The sequence below is a fragment of the Tympanuchus pallidicinctus genome, unplaced genomic scaffold (genome assembly GCF_026119805.1).
Source record: "Tympanuchus pallidicinctus isolate F22 unplaced genomic scaffold, pur_lepc_1.0 scaffold3, whole genome shotgun sequence".
Lineage (NCBI taxonomy): Eukaryota > Metazoa > Chordata > Aves > Galliformes > Phasianidae > Tympanuchus > Tympanuchus pallidicinctus.
In genome coordinates this window covers 29,054,630-29,082,371 of record NW_026294747.1, presented here as the reverse complement: position 1 = coordinate 29,082,371, position 27,742 = coordinate 29,054,630, and the positions used below count along the sequence as shown (strand labels likewise).

The following is a 27,742-nucleotide window of genomic DNA, read 5'->3' as shown; positions in this document are numbered from 1 at the left end:
CCCCAGCATTAGCTATGAATTTTCACCAGCGGTGATCAAGAGCCTGGATGCTGTGCTCATATACCTCTACATCTGTGGAGGTAACTCACGGTCTCTGCCACCACTGGTGAAATGCTCCACCCACTGCTGCACTGTGCTCATGTCCACTGCTGGATCTCCACAAATGTTAATCAAGCATTGATGAATGTCAATGGGTGCAACTTTTTCCACATGAAAGAATTCAGTGCCACAGCTTTGCTTCATACGCACTTCCCTATCTTAGACGCCATGTTGTCAGACTGCCCCTCTGCTGCCATCTGTCACACAGCAACAAAATATGATGGAATTGTGGTGGGAAGGTTCAGCCTCTGCTGCCATACCGCCAACATCGGCCTCTTATGTCATGGGCCAACACCATAAAATAGGAGGCATTATTTTCAGAACAACTCTCATACTTTGATCAAGAACAGTTAATATTGACAAAAAGATTGTTTTCTCATTCTGTCCATAAACTTCTTGTTCTCTTTGCCACAGAATCAGCTCCCCTGTCCCACAGCAACTGAACTGAGAAAGTCTATTTGGTTTGCACAGGTCAGGTGGTCCAGAGACAAAGAGAGCTTTCACTTACTGGGCACAGGTAGTGTCAGGTTAGGTGAATTTATTCACTGTTTCCACTAACAGATCATGGAGCTAGGCAATAAGAAATAAAATATATCTTATGCGCTATTTCCTATACTTAAAAATAGTTTAATTTATAAAGTGGCTAAAGTTTATCAGAATCTATGGAGTAGCTCAAAGTGTTCCAAAATATTATTAGTTAAATAATGCAATGAAACAGGTAGCAGAAGCTAAACCCTGGAATGCTTTTCTACTGTTCTCACATCTCCTCTCCTGTTGTGGAGTATCTTTAACACATTCTCTGCTCAAGCATGCCAGCTGGAAACCTTTTTCATTGCCTCATGAGACAAAGCAACCGCTGAGCAGCAGAGTGTCTACCCACACTGGCAGCACCCCACCCAGACTATCACTCTCAAGACTAGTAACATTTAGAAAAGAAGCAGAAAAGAGTTCTTTAACCTGGCTGCACTGCCAGGAATCAGCAATCAAAATTTTGATTCCTGCACAGCCAGAAATCAAAAATATTAGCATTTCTGTGTTAAAAGTATTAGCAGTTTGGTCACTCACTTTACAGAAACATTCTGCCATAAACTTCATAACCTAAAAGAAAATGCTGAGGTATCCGTACTATGTCAAAGAGGATCAGGCAAAAAGCAATAGGCTCTGAGGTTTGAGTTATTTGTGGGGGGAAATAAAAAGAATGGTCTCATGAGTGTCATCCAGGGAGCATTTTGCTACTTGCCTGTATGTCATCAACTGCTTCAGCAGATGAGAAACGGAGCCTATTTAGACAAAAAGAAACAGAAACTGAAGTAGATATTTTTTAATCCAATTTTTTCATCCTGTCAATGATCCAATGCACTAATATTCACTGCCATCAAAACTTGAATCAACTTTCAAAAAGTGTGAAAAACCTTACCAACAGATTACTGGAAATGGAAATTAAAATATGTCTTCAAAACACAGAGCAGTGCTGTGTTTGAGGTATCAGGTTTAGTTCCAGTCACCCTGAACAGCATACTGCTAGCTCCTGTCCTCAGAGCATGGCAGCTGTGTAGTCAGGCAGGTTCTCACTCTTGGTCTCGCTTATTCTACCTAGGCAAGGTAATCTCAGAGTAGTATATCTTATTGTGGTGAAATGTGCTTTTCAGCGCCCTTGTAAAACTGCTTTTTTATTAAAATAGCTACATATATTTATCTATTCTCTCACTACTAATTCAATGATGCATGAATTTGCAAAAGTCAAACTTAGATAAAAGTAGTAAAAAGTGATTATAGCAAGGCATTTCAGAATTAATTAAAAAAAAAAAAAAAGAAAAAAAGGCAATGCAAGGCAAGGGAATTCCAGTTCAGAAGAGGATTGGAAATTAATTGAGGGAATTATAAAGACGCCTCCTCCATTCAAGGAGAACATTGCTGTATTGAAAGAGGCTTGGAGCAGAATGGCACTTCCAAAAAAGCAGTATCTGCTTCTGGAACCTGGAAGCAAAATTAGTCTGTGAGCAGAAATTTTTCTCTAAGTATACTTCTCTAAGTATTTTTCTCTAAGTATTCCAGTAGCAGTCCATTTCTGAGGCTTATTGGAGTTGGTGATTATGATCTTCTTTTCTACAAAGACCTCAAATTTAATCTACTTCCAGGGCTATACACCCCAATATCAGATGTAGGATAAGGTAATTACTGAGGGCACAGAAATAGAAACAGAAAAATGGGGCAGTTTCCAAGGACTAAAGAGAGATCATCTTCTTCTTTGGAAGCAGCTAGCCATGTAGCAGTATGTCCTCTGAATCACCACCAGGAAAAAGAAAACTGTCTAACAAAATGATTATTCCTCTATGACTTCTCTTTTTAAGCATCTAAACATCCATCTTGTTTTACATAGCTCTCTTGGGAGCAGGACAAGTTTACACATTAATGGTGCGCTTTCTGAAAAATTGATTTCATCGTCACAATCACCGAAACCTAATGAAAGAGTTGTTTGTATTGGAACTAACTTACCATCTTTGCAGAAGTCTGAAAAAGCAAAGTCCCTGAACCCCTAGAAACTCTTGGCAGTTGTATGTTCTTTTGAAAGATCTGAACACGATAAACTTAGGGTTCAATTTGCAAATAATTGCAAGAGAAATGAAAAATGAATCTGTGTCTGAATATAGTGAGTGCCATTCTGTGAAACTGAGAAGGATAACACATGGTGAAGAAAAAGAAATTTGTGGTTGAGTTTTCTGCTCTGGATTGGTGTAATGGAAAATGCTATTCCCCAGTCACTTTCCTGACTCCTATTTATTTCACAATGTCCTATTGCTTTCCAGTTCAACTCATGCAGGCTTTCATGTTTCTGTTGAACAATTTCATAGACACTTCAGGCCAAAAAAATAAGATCTACTTATTTTTTTCTTTTTTTTTTTTTTTTAATCATGTAGCCAAGCCTAGGCCAGACACTAAGCTGGATAAAACCACAAACTCTCAATAGAGACAGTATCCCAGAAATTGCACTTCCTCTGTCTTCTTAATAATCAGCAAAATGCCACATCTTTAGTCATGTTCCTCTCCTTTGATTTATTTTTCTAACAGTAAAATTCCAAAAATCCATATCCACCGGTTTTGTTCCTGAACAATGGAATACTCATAAACATTGAGTTTACTGGTGCTGCTTGAAGCAATGCTTTCTCAAACATCATAATTTCTAGACAAAATGGAATCACTTTTTTCACGGCAGCTGAAGGCATTAAATGCTTTGAGGGCTGTATTCACTAAGAATCACAGAGGAGATTCAGTATTTGGCTGAACATTACACTATGCTCTGTATCATTAAAACTTCTTAGATTATGATCCTATATACAAGTTTCTTCCTTGAGTTTTCAAAAAAGCTCCACAAGTTATCATTACAAGATGTAGCCCAATTGAAGTTTTGTTGTTTTTTTTTTTTAATGCAGTTGTCATCATAATAAATTTTCTACACACTAAGGAGGAAAAATAATTTCAGAAATATTCACCTCATATCAGGTCACATTTTCAAAAATTGGAGTTAGCAACATTATGATTTATACCACTTAATGCCAATCTCCCTTTTCAAAATGTGTTCACAGTGTCTGTGGTCCATGTTTCCCAAGAAAAAGCTAATTTTGTGAGCTGAAGTGATTCAGTATGGAATAAACAGTCAGGGCTCCACAGCAGAAGAGTAAGGGGGGACATGTAGAGTTTCTTGGGGCAAGAGAGATTAAAGGGAGACCAAAATAAGATGATATCCTCCTTCTAGGACTTTTCATACTTATTTTACAGCCTGGAATATCAGAACTGGCATTAATCAGAGATTATACATAACACTAACTTAGCAGAATGTCTTTTCCTAAGCAGAGTCAGAGGAGATATAGCCTGAATCAGTGACTTCTGTACAAGTGAGTGCATGTGTATGCGTGTGTGTGAATAAGTCTACGTCTAGAGGGAATCTCAACTTTGATGAGATGAGGTTTCCCCAGTGTTGCTTGAACCTCATTTTGTTGCTTCATGAAGAATATCTATCACTAGTGCTGCTCACTTGATGGAATTTTTCAAGCAAAAGGAGGACATAAAACATGCAATAAGGTTGCTATCTAGCTCCCTCTCCCTTCCCATCTCTCTTTCTCTCCCCACTTCTCATTCTTCTCTGTCACTTTGAAGGAAACATTTTCTTGCAGTGGCTCCAAGAAAAGCTGTCATCTGGAAAAACTTAACTATGAGATCTATCCTTACTACTACTGACAGAGTATTTTGACAACTATTGAGCATGCAATTTTATCTGACAAATTCAATATAGCTTGGTAACTTGACAACCAGAATTCTGCTGTATTTACTCCTTAGCTTCTCAGATATTACAATAGCAACAGTAACAGAATAAAAAGGAGTAAAAGGGAGCAAGTCACTAAAAACTACCCAGCATACAGGTATGTCTACTTTGCCATAGTCAGCATTAAAAATTTACCTGCAAATGCTGTCACCATCGCTTCTGACTAGAACAAAACTAAAAGCTCTTGTATTTTGATATGTTTTTTTTTTAATCATATGCTTTTATTCTAAACAGCAGTAATTGCACAGGTATTCTCCATTCACTCCAGGGTGAGAGAGAGCAGTGCAGGACAAGTTCTGAAAGTCAACAGTAAAATACCAACTTATTAGAAGATCATAAGGAAAGTATAGAAGGAGCAGAATTTCTGCCTGAAGTTATGAAGGCTCGTATAGGGCAATGATCTCATTATTATATTTCTTTGGAGACTAATCTGCACTCATTTTTGTAGATTGCTGGAGAGCTCAGAAACAGTTTTCTTGCTCAGACTGCTGGATGTTGAGCTTGTCTGATATAAAAACACTTCTAGCTCAGGCTAAAATAATTTTTCATTGAATTTGAAATTGCCATCAAAGTAATGTATGAATATTACTTCTTATGCAAATGCTTCTTACAGGTTTGAGACTCTCCATGAAATATTACGAAGGATCAGCTACAAAGGGGCTAGATTCCTTTTTTTTTTTTTTTTTTTTTTGTGCATCAGATGGTTTTTGGTTTTTTGTTTTTGTTTTTGTGCATCAAATGGCAGGGTAAGGCTGGGAAGTATTGTAATCAAGTCATAAAAGCCAATTAGAAGATACAGGTACAGTTAACACAGTGTTTGCAGTTTATGTAGGCAGAGAAATATAATAGCATCCATGCAATTTGAAATACCAGTTCTTCACCTTAATAAAACACCTTCTGTATGGATGGACAGACATCCTTTAATGGAAAAACAGTTTCTAATGACTCTTCTTACCAGACGCAATTAAAATAGATAAAAGAAACAGCACCAAGAATATGGCATTGTTTCTTGGGATTACAGCTGGCTCCACCGATACTAAGGATGCAGGCAAAAATTTCCTCTGCTGTAGGAATCCCGAGAGCCAAGATTTAATTAAAAAGAACATGCCTGGGGATGCCTTTGCTTGTTTGCTGTTCTGAAGAAGATCAGTATCTTCCCTCAACTAATTGCCTACAGGCATATTTACAATGAAGATAGCCTCCAGTTTCAAGATATATGTGCCTTTTCAGCCACAATGCACCAGAGCAGAAGGCCTATTACTTCATCTGTTTTCCTATTCTTTTGAAAACATTTTTGGTTTTCATGTCGATAAGGACCTATGAGAGAAAAAAACAGTTTTAAATAAGGGAAACTAAAGTGCTTTTGAAATGCATTTCCTAGTTGAGATAGAAATGCATTTGGAATTGCCCATTAATGAAATCTGCTACATCATTATCTAAGATTTAACTGTTCTTTTAAACATTAAAAAAAAAAAAAGTGTGAGAGAAAAAGAGATCTTTTCTGTTTGGAGCTGAGTGTGATTAGCACAGGTTCTGCAGGCCATACTGCACATTTTCAGACACACATTCTTTGTGTGTAGTTTTGCTATAGTTGAAAAGACCTAGGAGTAGGCTTTTACTGCACATATGTTTCAGACTTAGCATTAAAAGGAATTTTTTACAGTCTACTTGCAAAATGTATGAATGCATTCGGCTGTGTCTGAAAGCTTTATCTATGTTTACAAGTAGATCATGATTTTGGAAGCTCCTAGATAAAACAGCCCTTACACGACCTCAGAGTACCTGAAGGAAGAGGAAGGACACTACATAGAATCACAGAATCATTTATGTTGGAAGGGAAATAACACTGTTTTGGTCAAGTAAATTAAAGAACAGTAACAAAGTTAAAATTATAGAACTTGTCAGCATACAGTTTTCAGCAGAGCAAAAGACCTATTTTTTTCACTGTTACTGCAATGGAGAAGTTTGAGGGTGGGACATGGGATCTCAGTGCTTTGCACACTCTGTCTGATACGTGAAATTCATAGAATTGATAGAAATTTCCAAGGGAAAGCCAGCAGAAACCCAACTGTTTTCTATCACCAGTTAATCCCTATTAAACATGAAGACAAGAAATTTTATAAGCATCTATGAAATGCCTCTAGAGAAGAACTCTAATCTTACTGATATCACTGCTGCAGCACACCTATTGTCTTTTGTAGTCATTCCTTTCCTTGTTTATGTTTAATCCCTTCCACTTACTGGAAAATCAAATGGACTGAGCAGCCATTAAGAGATGAGATGCACTGCTCTGCCTCTGTGTTCCTAATATAAACACAGTTATTACACAGGAAAAACAGGGAGGGCTAGCACTCTTCATCTTGTATGAATGAAGCTTTTATTTAGGCTGATAAAAACACTGAATCAAGCATGAAAAGAACTAGAGCCCCTAACCTGAGAAACAAACACTTCTGTCTTTACTGCTAGCAGAACTATAGGATATTGGGCTTATGAGCTCAAAAAAGAACTGTTAAAACATGTCAAGAGATTCCCTGTATTTCCTACCTCAAAGCTCTCCTACTGGGGATAACCATTGCCCCTAGTTGATTTCCTGATTTGACATTAACCCAATTCCCCTGATCACTCTAGCTGTCATGTGAACTTACAGAGGTCTCCTTCTGGAGTTCTCCTTTATTTGGTTCTTAGTTTCTTTGTCAAACTAAATTTTTTTACAGGTTTTCCCAACTTCTTGTACTACTCTCAGCATTTAGTGAAGCAATGAAGCAGCCACTATCTTAACTCAAATCACCTGAATATGTTGACTTGACAAATTAATGACAAGTGCACAATTCACCATCCCTTTGCCTCTTTTTCTCTTACAAAAGACTGTCAAATGGCTGACATAAGGTAAGGGCAGACATGTAGATTTCTTCATCAACAATTCACATGTCCTAGTTTTTCTCTTTAGTTAAGAAAAAATATTACAGTTCCTAAGCTGTTAAGAGTTGTCTTCAAAATCCTTCTACTCAAAAGAAGGTAATTTCAACTGTCCAATTGAGCTTCGGTATCCACTGTTAAAAGACTGCCTCACACAGCCTCATTTCAAGTTTAAAAAAAAAAAATGTTAAAAAAAAACCCTGCACAATTGATCCCAGAGTTGCTATATGCAACAGGGAAGTCAGTCAGTAGTGCATATAGTCTGTTCTCTAGGTGTGCTTAGTTTATCAAGTAAATATAAAAATGTTGTGCTTTAAGTCTGTTCTATATTTTCTGCATTTTGAAAGATATTTTTTTTATTTCTGTGCTATTCTTAGAGTATCTTTCATTTGTGTTATATGCACTGTATTCATGATGTGTCTTTCTCTTCTTCCATAAATATCTGATAAAACATTTAGGGAACTTTCATATAGTCCAGCTGTAACACGAAAAATGTAAATTATCCTTTCCATGGAATTTTATTCTGGGCAATAAATAGATAGTTATGCAGAGGAGAAAAAGAGGCAGGCAATTGCATGTTAGAAAACAATAATATCTGTCCTTCCACAGTTTTATTGCTTAGTATGAAGTCATACAGTATGGGATAACCCTTCAGTCAGTTTGGTTCAGTTGCCATGGCTGTGCCCCATCCCAGCTTCTGGTGCATCTCCAGCCTCCTAGCTGACAAGGCAAGAAAGAAAAGACCTTGGTGCTCTGTAAACACCTTATAAACGCTTCTACAAGAAAGCCTCGTGACAGCAGGCCCTGGTTCACCTGGGGAAATATATCCAGCATGACATTTGTTGGAAAGGCAATGTTAAGAGGCACGAGCAATCTGGGAGATGCTTGCAGTGTGCCAATTAAGGTACTGTGGTGTTGATGTTGGACTACACAGCTAGGGGGACCCATTGCTCAAAAAAGGAAGAATTAATACGAACATCTATGACTGCATCAGCTGCAGTGGCCATGACAAGCTGGAACTTGATATCCTGATGGACAGAAAAAGGACAGAAGTAGTTCCACGATAACTGACTTTATCTTCAGATATGATAGAGCTTTCCAGAAAAGCAAAGGGGCTTAGAAAAGCTGGCTAGCTCTCAAGAAAAACCTCCTGAAATCACAAGAGTAATACATGCCATTTTGCAAGAAAGCCAGCAGGCATGGTGAGAAGGAACAAATACTCAACTGAATGAGGAATGCCTGACTGAGCTCTGTTTTGGATATATGCAAGGTGAATAGCTCTAGCAAGGTTTTATAGATAGTCAGTCTTCCATATTTTCCCTGAAGACAATTCTTAGAGATATAGATTGAATTGATCAACTACAGTGTTGATGGAAACTGGCCAGATGACCAGGTACCATGGATAGCCAGCTGAAGACAAGTCAGAATTGTTCCAAGTAGACCAATGACATTTAGGACTATGCTTGCAAGAGTGTGTAACATCCAGGGAAAGTGATTATTCTCTTCTATATTGCACTTGTAAATTTCTTTGGACTACTATGTCCAGCTTTGATCTCTCTGAGCATACTGAACTTCAGTGGAAAACTACCAGGATTATAAGGAGGTCTGGGTAGAACAAGAGAAACAGAAATAACTGTTCTTTAAGAGAGGCCAAGGGGAATCTAATTGTTGTCTTCAACTAGCAGGAGAGGAGAAAATGTTATAGAGATGTAACCAACTTTTTGCTCAGATATATATATATTATAAAAATGACATGCAATGAAAACAAATCACAGCATGGGAAATTCTGTATATATACAAGAAAAAAAAAAAATCTTCCCAATCAAAGCAATACATCACTGAAAAAGGCAGTTCAGAGAGCTTGTATAATCTCCACCCTTGAGCACATTAAAAGTTTAAATGTATGTGGCCCTGAACGACCTGCCTCAACAAGGCAAATGAGTTAAGATGTATTCTTTTCCTTTGCATCTCCTACTGACTGTAATAAGCTGCTCCCACTTTACTTGCTGGCTCCTGTGACTCTTATTTGGAGGGTGTGATATAGCTGTAATGCAGCAGTGTAGACCTCTATGTTTTTTAACATCAAGCCTCCTCAGTTTCATAATACTGGAAATTTCTTAGAAACATTACAGTATGTACCACAATCTAGGTATCTCTGGTGAAAATAATTAAGTCAATCCTACTGTACATGGATTGACAACATAAGGGCTGCAGAATCATACCCTTCACTGTGATTTAATTAGTAGCACCACTGCTGAGACTTATTTGTGTGTTTGTGGCCATACACTCTATAGTAACCCAAGTGTGGAGATTTAAAGCAGCCACAGTAGTGAAAATGGAAGGAAAGATAATTCCTTTCAGTTTTAAAAACATAACTGGAGGGTAGTTTCTGTTAATTAAGAAATTGTTGTGGTTTTATCTGTGGTTTATCTTCTGTCTTTTGGTTAACAGAATTTATTTGCTACAAAGTCTTGGCAACCATAATCATGTTTTCAGTTATCTTTAGAGCTTGAAGTACAACACATAAAATCAGATTCTGGAAGTTTTACTCATTCTGAATAGTCTAAACAGAGAAAACAGAGTCAAAGTTATGCCTTGAGGAGTAAGCTACAGCTCAGTTTGAGAGTGGCAAAATAAGACTCAAGAAGATTTACCGAGTGAAAAAAGTAAAATCCTGGCAAATAAGCTTTACACTATGCAAGTAAGTTAACTATTGGCTATAGCCCATCACATTTTGTGAAATGTAAACTGCTTGTTTGTGTTTTGATCCAGGACTTCTACTCTTTGCCAAAATGCTTTAAAATCAGTTTCACTCACTTCTGCATCTTTAGATTACAAGACAGCAGTGGGAACTACCTGTAGAAAAACACCTATCAAAAGAAAAGAAAGAGAAAAAAGAAAAAAAACTATCAAGAACTTACAGAGCCAAAAATGAAACAATTATTTTCTTCTTCTTCAAATATTTACTGCTTCTTACTTAGTGAATCATCTCCAAATATGAGCAAATTTACCTTCTGTAAGAATGCTTCACAAACAAAGCAAAATATTCTAGCAAGCATCTTTACAAAATAACTTTACTAATTTGTTTTCTTGCTTGTGTGCACTGAATAATGCTCTGACTAGACTGATGGCTGTGTGCCATTCAGACATGTAAAGGCACTGAGACTGAAATAAATGATCTTAATAATTTCACTAAGTATCTTATGCTGCAGCATGATTCAAAACACTGGAAGTAGATTAATGAAAATTTTATCTAGATGTTTTAAAAATAATGGCAACAGAAACTAAGTAAAACTAAAGTTCCCTCTTAGAAAACTATATTAACTCAAGCTATATTACATCTGCTTATCCATTGCTGTTCTTAACAAGATAACCAATAGTCCATAGCTATTTTTCCTGTGTGGAAATTAGTGGCATCCATATGCAAATCTTGTTCACAATCAGAGATATAAGGGTAAATGCAATTCTTGATCTAATAGCTTTGTGTTGCTCCCTAGTCTGGCTAGTAGGAATAATGGTAGTTTGATCTATACCAAGCCAAATTTTAAAGCATACCATACTGTTTTTGGCAATTGAATGTGAATGCAACTGTGAATCCCATGTGTATCTTCATATACAATTGGTCCATTACATATTAATAACACAAGATAGAAAGCCTGGCATTACCTAAATTTTACACAATTTGTGCTGAATTGAAATGTAGACTGTTGTCCCAAAAGACTTATACAGTTGCCAAGAATCCTGAAATGTATACTGCAGCTATACTGTAGGCATAACTTTTGAATTCAGCATGTGACCAAAAGGAATACAGGAGAGAAATATTAATTTAAGATGTCCAAAATACACTGAAATATCAAAAAAAAAAAAAAGAAAATCTAAGGCTCAAATAGTAATTACTCTCCTCTTCTTGTGCATTTGTTCATGAGTTTTTAATGCTTTTGCTTCAGTTAACAGTGTAACTTTGTTTAAACTCATCCATCCTTTTTTACTTTGCTTAGTGAATCACAAGCAATGTAATAGCCTAACTCTCTCTCATTTAGTTTGGCTTGAATTAGTGACTTCATAACAAATGCAAGAGGTACCAAGCAGAGAAAGCTAAATCAAGCAATGCCCAGTCATTTGTTATTGCTTTAAAATGCATATTGTATAAGTATTTACATCCAAGCAAAAATAATTACTATTTTGTTTTGGTAGTTTGCTGTATTCACCTTTACTGGTGGAAATACTGGCAGCTTTGGAAGATCACAAAATCACAGAAATATTCCAGTTGAGAGGGACCTTAAAGAGGTCTGTGGAACTGACTTCTGTACAAAACAAGGTCTAGACTGAATCCAGGCCAGGTTGCTCAATTCCACAGCCTCTTTAGTTTACCAGGTCCAATCATGAACTATCCTCAGAGAGACAACTTTTCCTTATACGTAGTTCGAATTTACCATTTCATTATCATTGTTTCTCATTCTTCTACTCTTCAGCTCACCTCTGTTCTATCTTCACAATAACCTCCTTGCAGGCACTGGAAGGCTGCTATTAAAAGCTGTCTCTTTTCCAGACTGAACCAGCTTATTTCCCTCAGCCTCCCCACAAAGGGCAAATGCTCCATTCTCCAGCCATCTTGGTGGCTCTTCAATAAACTTGCTGCTGCATACCAGTGTCTTTCTTTTATGAAGGCCTGTAAGTGAATGATCTGTTCCAGGTATGATCTAATGAGAGTTGACTAAAGAAGCATAATCAATTGCTATGACTGTATTCTTATTGATACAACCCATTATGTGATTAGCCTTCAGACAACAAGCAACCTCTTTCTCAAGGCTAAGTTTAGGTGACTTGCCTAAATGCAGTTACATCATATGGAGTGCATCTACCTGTTCTTTGGATAACCAGAAGGCATAAAAATTTTCTTCATGACACTACATTTCCTTTTCTTTTTTTCTTTAGTGAAAATAAATGAAAACCCTTTTCAAAACTTGTATTCTAAGAAGTAGCACTAATGTACCAAAATTAGTTACACTATTGAGCATTCTCTTTTATTATTTTTTTTTTTCTAATTAAAGCCTTAGTTTTCCAGATATGCTAAGATACAAGTCATTAATAGATATAGACCTCACTCTGCTTAGCAAGGCTCAGAGTGTAAAGCTTATTAACTGTATTTTACACCTACAGTCTTGAAGTTTTGGCAGACAGTTTACAATGGGGAGATCCAAAAGTAAGCAAAATTTCTGGCACTAGACTAGAGCATAGTGCAAAAGCTCAGATCCACCAGCAAGCTGAAACACGGTCTGTGAAGGATAACTTTGTTGTTTTTTCTCACAATGTCCCATAGAGCACATGCCAACACATATAGAGCCAAATTCTGCTGTCAACCATATCAAAGTAAATCAGAAGTATTTCAATGAAGTTCATTGAATTACGTTACACTCGTGTTTATGTTCAGAAGAAAAACGCTCCTTCTAAAACAAACTGGTCACAGGTTGTTACAAACACAGCACACTCAAACTCTATTGATTTATCAAAAAGTTGTATCCTTCAGAGAGCTTTAAGAGGTCCTGGAGCCTAAACTGTAGATCATCAAGTTGCCATCTGTGAGGTAAAGCAGAACAATTATCTTCATTCAGAAATGTAGCCAGTCTTGGCTGTTAGATGATACACCTCTTATATAGGATCTGACATGTTAGGGGTTGGCTGTGAGCATCTGCAGACAGATACCAACAGCTACAGACCCAATTTTATTATGCACTGTCTTCTCATACCATAACAACCTTAGCATGTCCCTGAGCCCTAAATTTTCTCTTTTATCTGGAAATATATTGTCTCAACCAAGAATGTTCTAGTTTCACAGAATAAAATCATAGAATAATGTGAGTTTGAAAGGACTCATACGTTTCATCAAGTCTAGCTCCTGGCTCCACAAAGAACCACTCAAAAATCAGACTCAATATCTGACAGCACTGTCCAGATGCTTCCTGAAATCTGGCAAGCTAGGTGTTGAGACTGTTTCTCTGGGGAAGCTGTTCCAGTGCCTGACCACTCTCTTGGTGGATAACTTTCTCCTGATTTCTTGAATGCTAGCTGTAAAACGTGAAGTAGAAGAAATGCTGTTAGATTTATCACCCAGAGAAAGAAATAACCCTATGTTTCAAAAATGGATGAGGAACATCTGACTCAGCTGAGTGTTGCAGGCTTCCCTCTCCAGATTTGTTCTTCTTTCTGTCCAGATCTGGCCCACCAGTATTGTTACTTCCATGACTGCTATCTCACCACTCAAGACTTCACTGAGCCTCTGTGCTGATCTACTGCACTCCTAGAAGTTCTTGTGTCTACTTGTGGTATTGGCTTCCCATTTTCTTTTCCTCTTGACACTGATCCCCTCACCCCAAGACATCCACTGTCCACCACCATATATACAACATACATAGAAATCTGGCCATTTGTAACACCGTGTCTCTTCTGATGGTGAGGTTTAGCAGTATACTGTCATTATAATTATCGTGAAGGTTTCACACCTGCAGAGGAGGACAGCTGAGGAATCATAGGCAGATGAAAAGACAAGTGTGTTAGAAAGAAGCAGACAACTACACCATCCTGTTCACAGACACTTTGCACTTATTCCACTTTGTCCCAAATACCATTCACTGACTTGCAACTACCCAGGTGGCAAACACTGGAATCTTTTGCCCAAGGGCATCCAAGCCTACACTGCCAATACAGCACACTCATCACCAAAGTGCAGGCTGGGTTGGGCTGAGGAATGGGAGAACTCTCCAAAACACTAATGAACTGCTCCTAAGCAGCCAAGAATGAAAAATTCACAATCCACTTCAGCTGCTGATGAGGATTGGAGTTTGGTTCCCCAGCCTCAGCCCCTTAAAATTCATCTGCATCTGATATTGAATATTCAAGTCTATCATCTAACCAGTGAGAAGGAACCAGAGCCCAGGGCTTTCTCTTAGACAAGTGGCCTATCCACCAGCCTACGGAAATAGGCATAACACTTTCTCTCTGTTTACATTGTTCTCTATCCAGTAGAAAGACCTCAACAGAAAGGGCAGAGAAAAATGCATACAAAGCTGAGAATCTAGGTCCAAACAGAGCCAGTAAAGGCAGTTGCAAAAGTTTTCGGAGCCTAGACTTAAAAAGTCTAGGAGATTTTCCTCAAAAAATGGAGTCAGTGAGGTAACATTTATACTGAAGAACCCAGGAAGACAGGCTGAGAAGAAAGGAATTTTTTTGCAGAAAAGGTGCTTAGTTCAGAACAGATAGCTAACCTAACACTTTAAGCCCTGCTCTTCTTACTCTGAAGTATGAAACAAATCATAACTAAGAACCAAGCAATAGGAAAGTATGCAGGATGAGCAAATTAATTTGTATCTGATTTAATTAGAATTTGATGTCTCAGATCTTTTAACTAAAAGACAGACTTCAAAGTTTTTCTGAATAAAGCTCTGTTCTGTTTCTCTACTCACTGTGAGACAGTGTGGGACAAAGGTGAACAAGACAGAAAGAAACAGAACCAAAGCTGTCTCTCTCCTCAGACACTATGGATCAGGCACCCCGAAGTACCAGCATCTCAGGTTTAGCAAACTTAAGCCTTATGGACCATGTCCTACCAGACTGACAGGAGCCACAGGGTTGGAGAGTGTATCATTGTACCCCAAACTCCTTGGGTCCCTTCAGCAGTTACCTTCCTGCAAGGAATAATTGGAAGAGATACACCGCAATATCTTAATACTGAGGCCTTGTATTTTCTGCAGCGCACTAAACACTGGGTTGTCACGCAAAAGTAGTCAGCACAGTTTCATATATGTTTGGGATCTGTGACTTCTTTTGGCCCTTCAGGCCTGTACTTCATCTCCAAAAGAATCTGAACATAGGTCAGATGCTAAAGCACAAATAACTGAGTCGAGAATCTAAGCTTTAAAAGTGTAACTCATCTTCATGAGAAGGACAACCAGAAACAACAGTTAGAAATTATTAAAATAAGAGAAATAAATTTCATAAAGAAAAAAAAAAGGAATAGATTCCATTCCACTACCTAAAATAACTCAGGATGGATGCATTCCTTTATAGTATATCCCACCTTGGAGATACGGTTAAGTTAATCTTACTGAATGACTCAGTACTCCCATCCAAGCTGACATTTTTGTGGATCTTTCAGTTCTGATAGTCACAAGCAAAACAGTATTTACAGCTGTATCACATTAAGCTGGTTTCTCAGCACTTCTCACTGATAGATCTATCAGCAACATGGAGTATTTAAAAGGAAAAGGCTGCTGTAGGAGGGGATGCTGTTGATATCTTCTCATTTGAGCAAAGGTGTTGAATTGGCCTGGAGACTATAACAAGAAGAGTATTAGGGAAACTGCTTGACTTCTTAGGACAGCAGAAGCTGCACACTTGGCTGCTTGCACTGAAGGACCCATGCACTATTCAAACTCTGATCCAATACAAGTTCAGCTGAGGCAATTGCCATTAATTAACCTCTGGCTGCTGTTAGACTGCTGAGCTCTTCTGAAACACTCAATCAAAACACGTCGCAGAGATGTGGGTCAGCTTCTTCATCTCCCTGCTCTGACTCCAATCATAACCAGTGGGTGAAGTTTCTGCTCTCTTCCTTATGCTACCTCTGACTTGTTGGTGGACAAGCTCAGCTCACAAAGCTAGATGTAAAATATTCATTCACTTACTGACTTTTGTCATTTCAGACATTGAACTAGTTTCTCACTGGGCAGCCAATGGATGCCACAACTGGCAGAAGTGAGAAAGTGTCTTGTGTGGCTGGAAGGAAGTACCAGTGGAGCAAAAGGAAAAGGACCATCCTTTAAGTGACAACAGTGTTCGATAGACACAGTGATTCAGATAAACAGCCCCCTTAAACAACTCTCACAGAAATAGCTAAATAAAGTGCATAGAAACAAACACCATTCTCCCAGACTCCATTCTACCTTTCTGGAAGACAAAATTTAAAAAAAAAAAAAAAAAAAAAAAAAAAAAGAAACCTCAATATGTTCAGGATGAAATAAAATCACCTCCTAACAATGGCACAGTTAAGTGCAGCTGTCCTGGCTGGCTAGTTTAGAAGTAACCCTATGAATTAGATAAGAGAACATTTACACTGTAAAAGCCTCTATTCAGTACAAAAGAATGCAACAGCAAGCTTCTGTCTGAGGCCAAAAAACTATGTGTAAAGTTTTTTTGAATACGAAGAGCCCTGTGTTACAAATGGGATCTGCAGAATGCAGCTCACAAGTGTCTTAAATTCTTGAGGTATCCAAAAGATCACTCTACACAGCAGCAGTGCTACAGCATCAATGAGTCTGTACTGAACAGGAAAACCATCAGGATGACTCATGTCATTCTACACTAGATGTGCTATCTCCTGGAGAAGATAAAACCTTTTCAGGTAAACCCACCAGGGTTTGTCTCAAATAACCTTTTTTTTTTTTTTTTTTTTTCCTTATGTCTTCTAGAAATCAGACTTCTGTTTGTTCCTGAAGGAACAAAAGTCTTTGCAGAACTGAGTAGAAAATTTAGATTACACTTTAGGCATTGTTACCACATAAGACTCTGTTGAAGATTGTTCCACACTTAAATAAATGGTTGCAAAATGAAAGAATGAAAGGGGTAGCAATGTCAGTGCTTCTTATCCACAGGAATTTGTCACTGAGCAGACTGTTTAGGGATTTGCTAAGCAGAGACTTCGCATATACAAAGTGTATTTCACTCTCCTCTCATTCCAGAAGGGAAAGTTGCCACCCTGCCTATACACACCCACAGTCCTATGGAACATCTTTGACTCAGTTTGAAGCCAAGACACGTGTCCAATCTACATATAATTGTGTCTACATATAATTGTTTTTGCACAGCTTCTATAAGGCTTTGACATTTTCATCATCCAGGTTCTCCTCATTTTCTGTTTAAAGGACAAAAATATTCTGTCATTCAAATTCCTCAATTCTCAACTGCATGAAGCCTATTAAAACTTGCAAGGTTTTAAGATGCCAGTACAAAGGCACACTGATAGGACTAACAGCATGAGATTCAGTTACCTGAGCAGTGCCGTTTCAGACATTGTACACTTTCCACTGCTACTCCAAGGGGTCCTAGAGTTCCCCCTAGGTTTCACAGCTCTGCCAAATCTGTACAATTATCCTGGATGGTGGAAGGCATCTTAAATGACACTGTACACTGTCATTTAGGCAAGTCTGTTTCTCTTACATTGTATTGTTTCCTTGTATCACATTTCCTGCCTTTACCCATTATTGCAATAAATCAAATTAAGGAATGAAATGCAGCAGAAAATATCCCAGCGATCCATGAGAATTAAAAGTCCTGCACATTGTTGCATACAAAAGAATGAGATGAAGGATGCTACTCAAAGTTTGACGCCCAAGCAAGACAGTGACAGTTGCTGTACCTGCAGGCAAGAGGTGGGACACACAACTCCTCATGGACAAGCAAGGTGTTGCAAGAGAGCCTGAAAGTTTTATGGCTGTAATCAGCTGCCTTTGTGTTGATAGGATGTTTCCTCAATAAAACTGGGGCACAATCGTCATATCATCTATCACATCACTCCTCTAGTATCTAGTTTCACTAGGAATGCACCACAGATCACATTAGCACAACACTATGAATATTTGTTAGGAATTCCAGACTATACTGATTTTATGTGCATCCTGATTGTGATAATTTCACACAAAGCTTTTAAGTATTCAACTGACAGGAACAAAAATGCTATGTAAGTCTGTCTGAAGAAGAGTTTTCAAAAAATAAAGCCTCTGAATGTGTAAATGTGGATTCAGAATAACTGATATTAAGTTAATTCACCCATAATTCAGCCACAAATCATACAAACTTCACCTTTCTAAGCAAAGAAATTGAAATTGCACACTAACAAGACCAATAAAAGTACACGGAAATTCACAGGTTTTTCACATAGTTTGTAATCAAATATTGTTTGAAGCTTAATTGCTGCATGTTCAATGTAGGCATTGATTTTCTTGAGACTGTATGTACAGCCAGTGCAAACAGACCAACAACCCTGAGCCTTTATTTGGCTCCATAACCATTTTTCTTGATTTTTCTGCATTTATTGCTGGCAACATCATTCACAGAAGCCGAGGTATATTGCTTTGTTAGTTTTGTTCTTGATTTATGGGCCAGCTCTTTGATAGAACTCTTAACAACAACAACAACGATAACAACAAAAAACGGTGTTTAAATTCAAATGATGAAAGAAACAGAATATTTGCAATTCTCTAAGTTATTATAATTCTATCATCAAGACTTCTTATGGTCTCTTACTTTCACTTCCTTTCTCTCTAAATATTCACAGTTTTGCTTCACTGCTGCTTCATTCATTTCATAGATACTTTTCATCTTTACTCACCAGAACACATCAATGGAGGCTTCCCAAAGGTCAGCCAAAGTGACAGACTTTGAAACAGATTTCCAACACTGCAGGAAAATGAGTACGGGACACACGTGAGAACGTTGCAATATCCTTCCTGCACTTTCCAAGTTGCACTGCAAATGAGACAAACAGAATGCTTTAGTGTTTTTAAATGGAAAAAAGATAATCCATTATAGTGCAAACAATTCTGGTAAGTACTAAAAATATTTTTCACAGAAATATAAGTAACATGAAAGGTATGCCACTGAAAAACAAAGATGACAAATTAAAAACTGCTGTTTTTACACTGTTTTCTGTGAGCAGCTACATGTTTGCATATAGATCTGAAAAATACATTTATGGGTGCAATCCATTATCTTTTTATACTTTAAATTTTCTAATTTTCACCATGAATTAAAATCAGCTAAGACTTTCCAAAGCTAAGAGTGGATTTATGGATTAGGTATATAATAGTTGACAGTAAAGGGCAGAAGCAAAATCACAACTGATCATTTTTACATAATCAAGGTCATTTCTCATGTTTCTGAGAGATTTTCATTTATAAATGGACACAACTATGCTTAGATATGGCATGAACTCTATAGTGCATAGAACACAATCTGAAAAAAAAACAGCTAGTGGTTTTTTATTGTCTTTTGCTCACAACCTTCCTTGAAAAAGAAAAAAAAAGTGCAATGACAAAACAAGTCTGATGATGAATTAGAAAGTGACCAACCTATCTGTCCATGCAAGGACACAAAAAATGCAAAATCTTGTTGCTTCACGCACAATGCTGTTACAGTAAGTTGACAAAGCACCCCAAAGACCTCAGTCACAACAGCTACTTTAAGACATCAATAACCTGCCATCAATGTACTACCAAATAACAGTATTAGAAATAAGAATATGCATAAAGAAGTCAGGATTTTTACTGCCTTGTTGCAGGTGCAAAGATAGAAGTCTAGAGCTGTGAGACCAGCTGCCAGATCTGGTGGCTGAGCTGCAAACAGACTCCAGGTAGGTGCTCTGCCACCGGACTTGCAGGAATCCATCTGTGACAGATTTGCCCTCACAGCAGAGGAATCGGTTAGATTTAGAAAGGCCCATAGGTCCCTCTTTCTTCTCATTAATATCATTTAAATACCAGCAGAGGCTGGCTGTCTTTTGAATGGTAACCATGAGATATAACCAGAGAGGAGTCTATGTCAAAACTGTTTTGAAATATTCTTGACCTCTGAAAGTGAGACGCAAATTCAAACTGTGGTTGAAGCCACATCTGCTTAGCAAAAATTCTTGAAAGGAACAAGTGTTCTGTCTGAAGAAACTATTTTTGGATTCTGGTGAAAGCCATGACAGACTTTCTCAAATAAGTTTGTATCAATTTAAAGCGCACTTGGTCTCATTCCAAGGAAACTGTGGCAAATGTGGCGGGTTTCCTAGGAAGAGTATGATTTAGAAAAGGTTGCAAATGGTATGTGAATGTAACAACTGCTAGCAGGGTTGTCCCTTATTAGTATGTATGTCTCTACAGGATAAAGGCCTCTTGAAAAGTATGTAAGATCAGCTTCAATCCCATTAGTACAAGCAAGGATGTACTGTTACTAGGTAAGGTTTTTTTAGGCATATGGTTAGCAAGGCTGATTATCAACTTCTACACAGGCAAAACACATTCCAACAATATAAAATTGTGACCAAGCAGCATACAGTCTGGCCAAACTATAACTACTCTTAAACTACTTCTGCTAAGATCCCACCAACATTAAAATTTACAAGTAAAATCAGGAAAAACAGGCCTAAAAATCCTATCACCTTTTGTCTGTCACAGCATTTTAGTGCTTTTCAAATGAAATAATATAATGATACTACATCGGTGGATTTTCAGGACCTGAGAATAAAAATCAGAGCTAGGGTTTGAATGACTTAATTTTCTCTGGTTATTTTTTTATATAATTCATTTTCTATATCCAAATAAAATTTAGTTTGGAAGAAATTCTCATAGTGCTTGAGCATTATACACTTGTTTGCCATAGATTTTCCAGGTGAACAGATTGGAAAGATTGCAAATCTTGTTTTTTGTATAAATTGTATAGATTGTATAAAAATAATGTAAGTATTAACAAACTTCATAAATCACACAAGTAAAATAGGTTAAAATAATTCATATGACAAAATTCTTTTTAAAACTCATCCTATACATTAACATTTCATTTACAAGTTAACACAACTTTTTCTTCCCACATCTTAGCTGTAGAATAGTCCTGTTTCCTTTTCTTGGGCAGAAGGGATTCAAGAGCAAGGGAGTCTCATGAAAAGCCCTATGTGTCATTATTTGTCAAGAAAGAAGATGCACAGGGGAAGAGCCAGAAAGGTTGAGGACAGCAAAGACAGCCCAATGGCTGAGTTACATGCTCCCCAGGAAAACTGCATTCTGTCTCGAATTCTGCCAAAGAATTGCCAGATAAAGCTTGCACCCAAGAACTAAGGCCCATGTGAGATGCTGTTGATGACACTGAAATACCTGTGTCAGGCCCATAGTTGTAGGTGAGAAAATCCATCCTACGTCCCCCATTTTCCCACCATTCCCTGTCCAGGAGTCACAGGAAGCTTGGAGCCGGTGTTATACCACCAAACATGCAGAATGGAAATAATTTGTTAGGAAAAGCTGAAGAAATGAGACTGTCTGAAATTCTTTCCTTTCTGATAAGACAGCTCCCTGAGATGAGAATTCAAAGCCCAGAACCATATTCCATTGCTTAGCTTATCCAGCTCTGCATAGACGCCAGTTTTACATGGTAGTGCTCCTGTTCCCTGAAATGATGACTAGAATAGTCACTCAAAACTCACATATTTTATAGTCTTTTCTCAGCATGGGACGCCTCAAACACATATTAATTACTTAGGAGAAAACAGCCTACATCTGGATTGAAAATAAGTAGAAATTTATAACCAATATACACTTGGCTTGTCAGTCCCATCAGTGAGATTTCTTCACTGTAACTCAGTTCCAACCTTCATTCGCTTTGTTCTTTATCTGCCACTTTCTTGGCATTATCTCAGTATCTTGCCTTGTCAACCTTAGGTTCCAGTTGACATCTCAGTTCATTCCCAAATTCCTTTAAATAATTCATAGGTTCAGATTTCTTGGCCAGCTAGCACACAGGCATTACTACCTGCTAAAACACCACCAGCTTCTGCTTCCAATGCATCTCTTAAGTTCCTTCAGGTTAGCTATCCCTTCTCCTTCTAAAATAAACTTCTTTCCTCTCTACTACATCTGAGCAAAGTGAGAGGAATTTAAAAAAAGAGACCCTCTTAGTTCTCATGAACAAACATTTCCTAAGTATCTTGATACATTGTGGGCATTTTTTGGTAATATTTTTAAAATTTTAGCAGCCTGAAATTCCCTTTTTTTGTGGCTTTGAAGTATTTTATTATGTTATTTGTGTATATTTTGGAATGGGGGATATGGGCTGAGGAGAACGTGTTACATTTTCCAAGAAGTTTCTTTATCATTCTGAACACAGAAGTGAGTCAAAGCCAGAAATAAATAGGAAACGAATACAATTCGTGCTGCAACTTTTCTAAAATAAACACATCAAAACGATGAAATTCAATGCCTCCTGACAAGCTAAGTGTGTATTTCTTTGCTTAAGGCTTTGAACAGTAGTTATTGTGAAGCAACCATACAGTCAGCCTCCAAATGAGCCATACAGTGACAGAATTCAGGGAAATGAGTACCTGGGAAAATCCACATTTCTCAGCAATTACAGAGCATCACTAAGCCTGTGGTGGCTGTCTAGTTTTCTATCATGAATGCAGAGAAATTATATTATATGGAGAAGGAAATTGTAATTATTTATGCTACACGTATTCAAAATTAACACTTAATGTGTTGTCTTGCTATGTATTTTTCACAACTCGAAGTTCATGGTGGAGAGCTCTTCCCTACATAAAATTTAAGTGTTCTACAGAAAGGAACAAGTCAGTAAGGGCAGAGTAGTGCTACACACAGCAGTAATTTTAAGAAACAAATATATGCCTCCTCTGCTATTTCACTTGCCTCAACTGCTTCCAAGTCAGGTTGAGGGAAACAGCCTGCAAGACAGGGCCTGCCTTGTATTGAACAGTATTTCTAGAGGCATGTCTTCCTTACTCTTTCATCCTTCAATGACCTGAAACACACTGCAATAAAGTTTTGCTTCTGGGTGTTCATCTCAAGTTGAGATTCTAACATTAGTTTACACATCACAAATGACATTACAGGAAATGTAAAACATTTCTGCAGTTTAATCTTTTAAGTGTTCTCAAAAGGAAAACAGTTCAATGGATATTTAACATCTGGTATGTTTGATCTTTCTGAGAAATTGTCACGTGAAGCAATCTATTACAGAACCTTCTTACTTTTAATCTTACACTGATTATCCGCTATTAGGCACTCCTTGAAACAGAACATTAGAGTAGAGATCAAATAATGTTTTACATGTATAGAATTTGATTAATGAATTCATGCAATTCTGTTGTTCAACAGCAAAAAGTTGACTATTCATAAATGGAAGCAGAGTAGCAAAGAAATCTCAGTCAAATGAGATAAATTTTCAGTACAAAGCTCGGGTGAAAACCATTTTCACCTGCTTCAGTGGTACTTACATTTCTAAGGAAGGAATAGTTTCCATTTTATGACCTATTTATGTAACACCACCATTTCATAAGCTGTATGCTTTTTACTGCACTACTGAGTAATAAGTTAAACAGTTGTGACAGCACTGAATTATGCTTATAAACACTGAAGTGCAGCTACACATCAAAAGGAAGAAAATAAATGGTTAAACACATTAAACAATCTGAATAGTTCAGGAAACAAATTTCTTATCTTTAGGATTGATTAGGTTAATGTGCTAATTTAAGAGAGGTATATGCATAAGCACTGTGCAAACTGTTGATATATATAACATGGAAGTATTTATCGTACATGCACACAGCAAGTAGTTTCATGTGCTCTTGAAAGTGATGCATCTTCTTATATAGCTAGACAAAGAGACAGATTTCAGACTATTTGTGAGCGTCCAAATGACTGAATTTATGGTTATGATTATTCTAAGAAAAAATGTTCTATTTTTACCACAAGGAAGCATATTGACAAGCTTTTGCATTCTGTGGCTAATTACATAAGGGCTGCTCTGAAAGTAATGTCTCCTGTTTTATTATGTTGGCCCACAACATTAGAGGTGGATGTTGATGGTATGGCAGCAGAGGCTGAATCTTCCCACCAATATTCCATTGCATTTTGTTGCTGTGTGACAGATGGCAGCAGAGGAGCAGTCTGACAGAATGGCATCTGACATGGAAGTGCATATGAAGCAAAGATGTGGCACTGAATTCCCCTGTGTGGAGAAAACAGCACCCACTGACATTCATCAATGTTTGGTGAACCTTTATGGAGACCATAGAGCGAATGTGAACAGAGTGAGGTGACGGGTGATGTGTTTCAGCATTGGCAGCAGACATGTGAAAGACAAATCACATTCTGGACAGCCATGCACAGCAGTCAGACCACAAAATGAAAGTCTTGATCAGCTCATCCATGAGAACTGGCAGATTACAACCAGAGAACTATATATGGAGCTGAATATTAGTTCCAGTGCATTGGAAATGATAGTGGCAACACTGGAGTATCACAAAGTTTGTACTAGGTGGGTTCCATAAATGCTCACACAGGAACAGAATGAACATCATATGCAAGTTTGCCAGAATCTACTAAATAAATATCAGGCTGAAGGTGACAGGTTCATGTGAAAGTGAAACCATTCACTCTGACATATAACTTGCAATATGTCTTGCAATATAACACCAGGCTCCATATCAGTTTGAAGACCATGGAACACATTAACCATCTTAGCTGGACTGTCCCACTACACCCATTACAGTCTGGATTTGGTGCCTTCTGATTTCTACCTGGTAATTATGCTGTCATGGCACCTGTGAAAACAGTGGGTCACCTCCACTGATGCAGATTTTTATGAACCTGGCATGCTAGCTCTTGATCTTTGGTGGTTAAAATACACAGCTAATTGTGGTGACTATGTTGAAAAATAGTATTTTGTAGCTGAGAATTTGCTTTATCAAACAGTGTTATTTGCTCTTTGTTGTAGTTTCCAAGGAAAAAATAGGAAATATTACTTTCAGAGAGACATAGGCACATTAAATCAATGCAAAATCCATTAAATTTCTAGATCATCTTGTAATTGCAATATAATCCATTAAATTTCTAGATCATCTTCTAATTGCAATAGCAAGAATGTCATCAATAAATACTGCAAGGAAATAAAATATGTTTTTAAAATGTATTCACACTCTCTTGAGAAATTATACTGCATCCCTTCATTGGCACTGGCACTATGTGCATTCCTTAGTTATACTGGTAATTTCACTAGAGTGTATTTGGAATTGGCAAGCAATTACATTTTGAGGCACATCTCTGCATGTCATATGGTATTTCTGACAACACAGCATTAAGAAAAAAAAAACAAAAAACAAAAAAGAAAAAAACCAACAACAAAAAACCACCACATTGCGTTGTGGTCCCAGTAAGGAATCTGTTATAAAGCTTGAACTTTGTTACACCAACTGGGCCAGCAGTGTCTGTTGAGCGATGGTCAGACACTACAGCAGACTTATTGATTTAGTGGACTCTCCTCATCCCGTATTTAATCTTCCAGTATGCACTCCCTGGACAATAGTTGCTGCTGCTATTTAAATTGAGACTCTTTTGGTCTGAAAGTAGCACTTCTACCTGACATAAAAAGAAATCCTCCCTTCTGAATGAATCAGTAAGATGTGTGTTAAGTGAAAGCTTGTTTCATCTGACAGTTTCTTATTGAATATCTTGTCAGTACCTCCAAAAAAACATAGAAAGACTTTGGCAAAGAAGTGAGACTGAGAGGAGAGTTCTTTGTTCCTTGAACTGCTGTACAGTTGGACAGTGAAGATACAAAGACATCTGAGGTCACTGAAGGCTAGCATTTCCTCTGGCATTACTGGTTTGACAAATGAAGGGAAAACAAACACCCTGACCATAGGAACAGAATGGCAGAATCATTGCAAATCCATAAGCAGACAACACTAATAAACAAGTGAAAGTAAGCTTTCAGTATTATCCAAAGCAGCATCCGACTGAGGATCTGGATCAAAACCTTCTCTGGAGATTTATGTAGGACAAAGAGCTTTTCTGTTCTTTCTTTGGGCACCTGATGCTAAATCCAGATGGCTGACTCCTGGTATTGGACAGAGTGACTGCCCACTCATTTGTTGAGAAAATATTTTCCCTCAACCAAATGTAAGCCAATTTTGGTATTATTGAACACAGATCAAGGGAACAAGCAGCCACAGTACTTTTTCAACATATTCACTTATTCATCTAAGTGAGTAAGTTAAGAAAATAAAGCCAGGAAATTTTCCTGTCTAATTAATAGACAGGCAAGATAGCCAAATGGTTTTAAATAAGATTAAATCTATTTCCATATTAAATAGTTAATTTCTTTTAAAGCTTTCCCTTTTTTTTCCTCTTCCTTTTTTCTTTTCTCCTTTCCTCTACTTTTTTTCTGCATTAAGGAAGCTGCGTTGTCTGCACTTCTTATATAATGATGATGTGAAATTATTATCCTTATCTGTATCACTTAAAACCAATTCTCCTTTAATTAAGAAAACAAGCAGTAGTGTTACATCATCCATTCTACTTTAAGTGGAATCCTGTAAAATAACTGTAAGAAGATGTACTTTTTAACTTTGCACAATACATAATGAATAAAACAAAGACTGGATATAGTTTCCTCCCCTGAGTAATGCTTAGCTTATACATGACCAACACTGCCTAATCCTACATCCCACAGACTATTGGTTAAAAGGCTGAAAAGATTAAAGCCCCCAGTTATGCAAAGCCAGAAAACTTAGGCAAGTAATGTATATTAGGAAGAAAAATTCTGCCTTGGCTTCAAGTAAAGGTGGCGGGAATATACCCTGCTTCACCATCCTCCTCATTCAGCCTGTGAGAGATAAAGCTGCTTCTGCAGCACAGTGGGCTGGGTTTGATGTGTTGCAGCAGGCCCCAGGCAGCTGCGAGGGTGAGGTGTGTCAGTGGGACACAGCCAGCTCAGAGAGCTGTATGGTCTAAGGCTCCCCAGATCAGAGCACGGCGCATTTGTGTACAGTTACCCACATCCTTCTACAGCCACTGCAAGGGTAGGACACAGTAAGTAGCAGAATGAGAGGTTACTGCAAGAATCTTAAAGCAGAGTTGCAATTTACTACGTATAACCCAGCAGGCCCACTCGTTACATGCAATGTAATTTCTACAGCTTGACAACCAGTACTTCCTGATTTGAACTTATGTCCTGCCAAAAACAACGATGGTTTAACTATTTCAGAAAAATGAAAGACACTGTACTATACCTTGAACTCAAAGCAGCTGGACAAGGTTTCTTTAAAATAAAAAATAAAAAAAACATTTCCTGTCTCATGCCTATTATGCTAGGATACAATGGAGTAATGCAAGAGAACATATTTGGTTCTAAGCAAATGTATTAAAAACATACATGACATAGTGTCAGTGGGAAGTTGCCATCCCTTGGTATTGGTTTGGCTTTGGGCTTGCCTCGTCACCACACATATGACTGATGACCAAAGCTCTGGGACAAGCCTGGCTATTGCCTTTGGGCCTCGGCTGCTCCCTGGCTGGCAGCTGCATGTCAGGCCCTGCTTGGCCGACAGTTGTACTGCCTCCAGCCGCCCTTGGTATGCCAAAATGAATGGTGGAGATGTCCCTGGTTAGATCCCCACAGCATGAAAAAGCAAGTGAAGCTTTGCAATTAACTTTAATCTCCCTTTGCATTGCTGCAAACAACAATCGCTGTGGAGATAAACGGATACAAAGAAGATGGACAGGATGTGCCAGCGAGAGGGATAGGCAAGAAATTCCCTACCCATTGCCTTTTTGCCTTCAGAAATGGTCTTCAGAAATACTTTAA

General features: G+C 37.8%; 1 long non-coding RNA gene across 1 annotated transcript in view; it reads right to left on the bottom strand.

The window, feature by feature from the left end:
- The window catches only part of LOC128086620 (uncharacterized), a 218,427-nt gene that overhangs the window by 46,886 nt on the left and 143,799 nt on the right, over positions 1–27,742 (bottom strand). Inside the window, exon 4 of the long non-coding RNA XR_008209440.1 lies at positions 18,720–18,856. This is a non-coding gene — a long non-coding RNA (uncharacterized LOC128086620). The remainder of the gene's footprint in view (positions 1–18,719; positions 18,857–27,742) is intronic.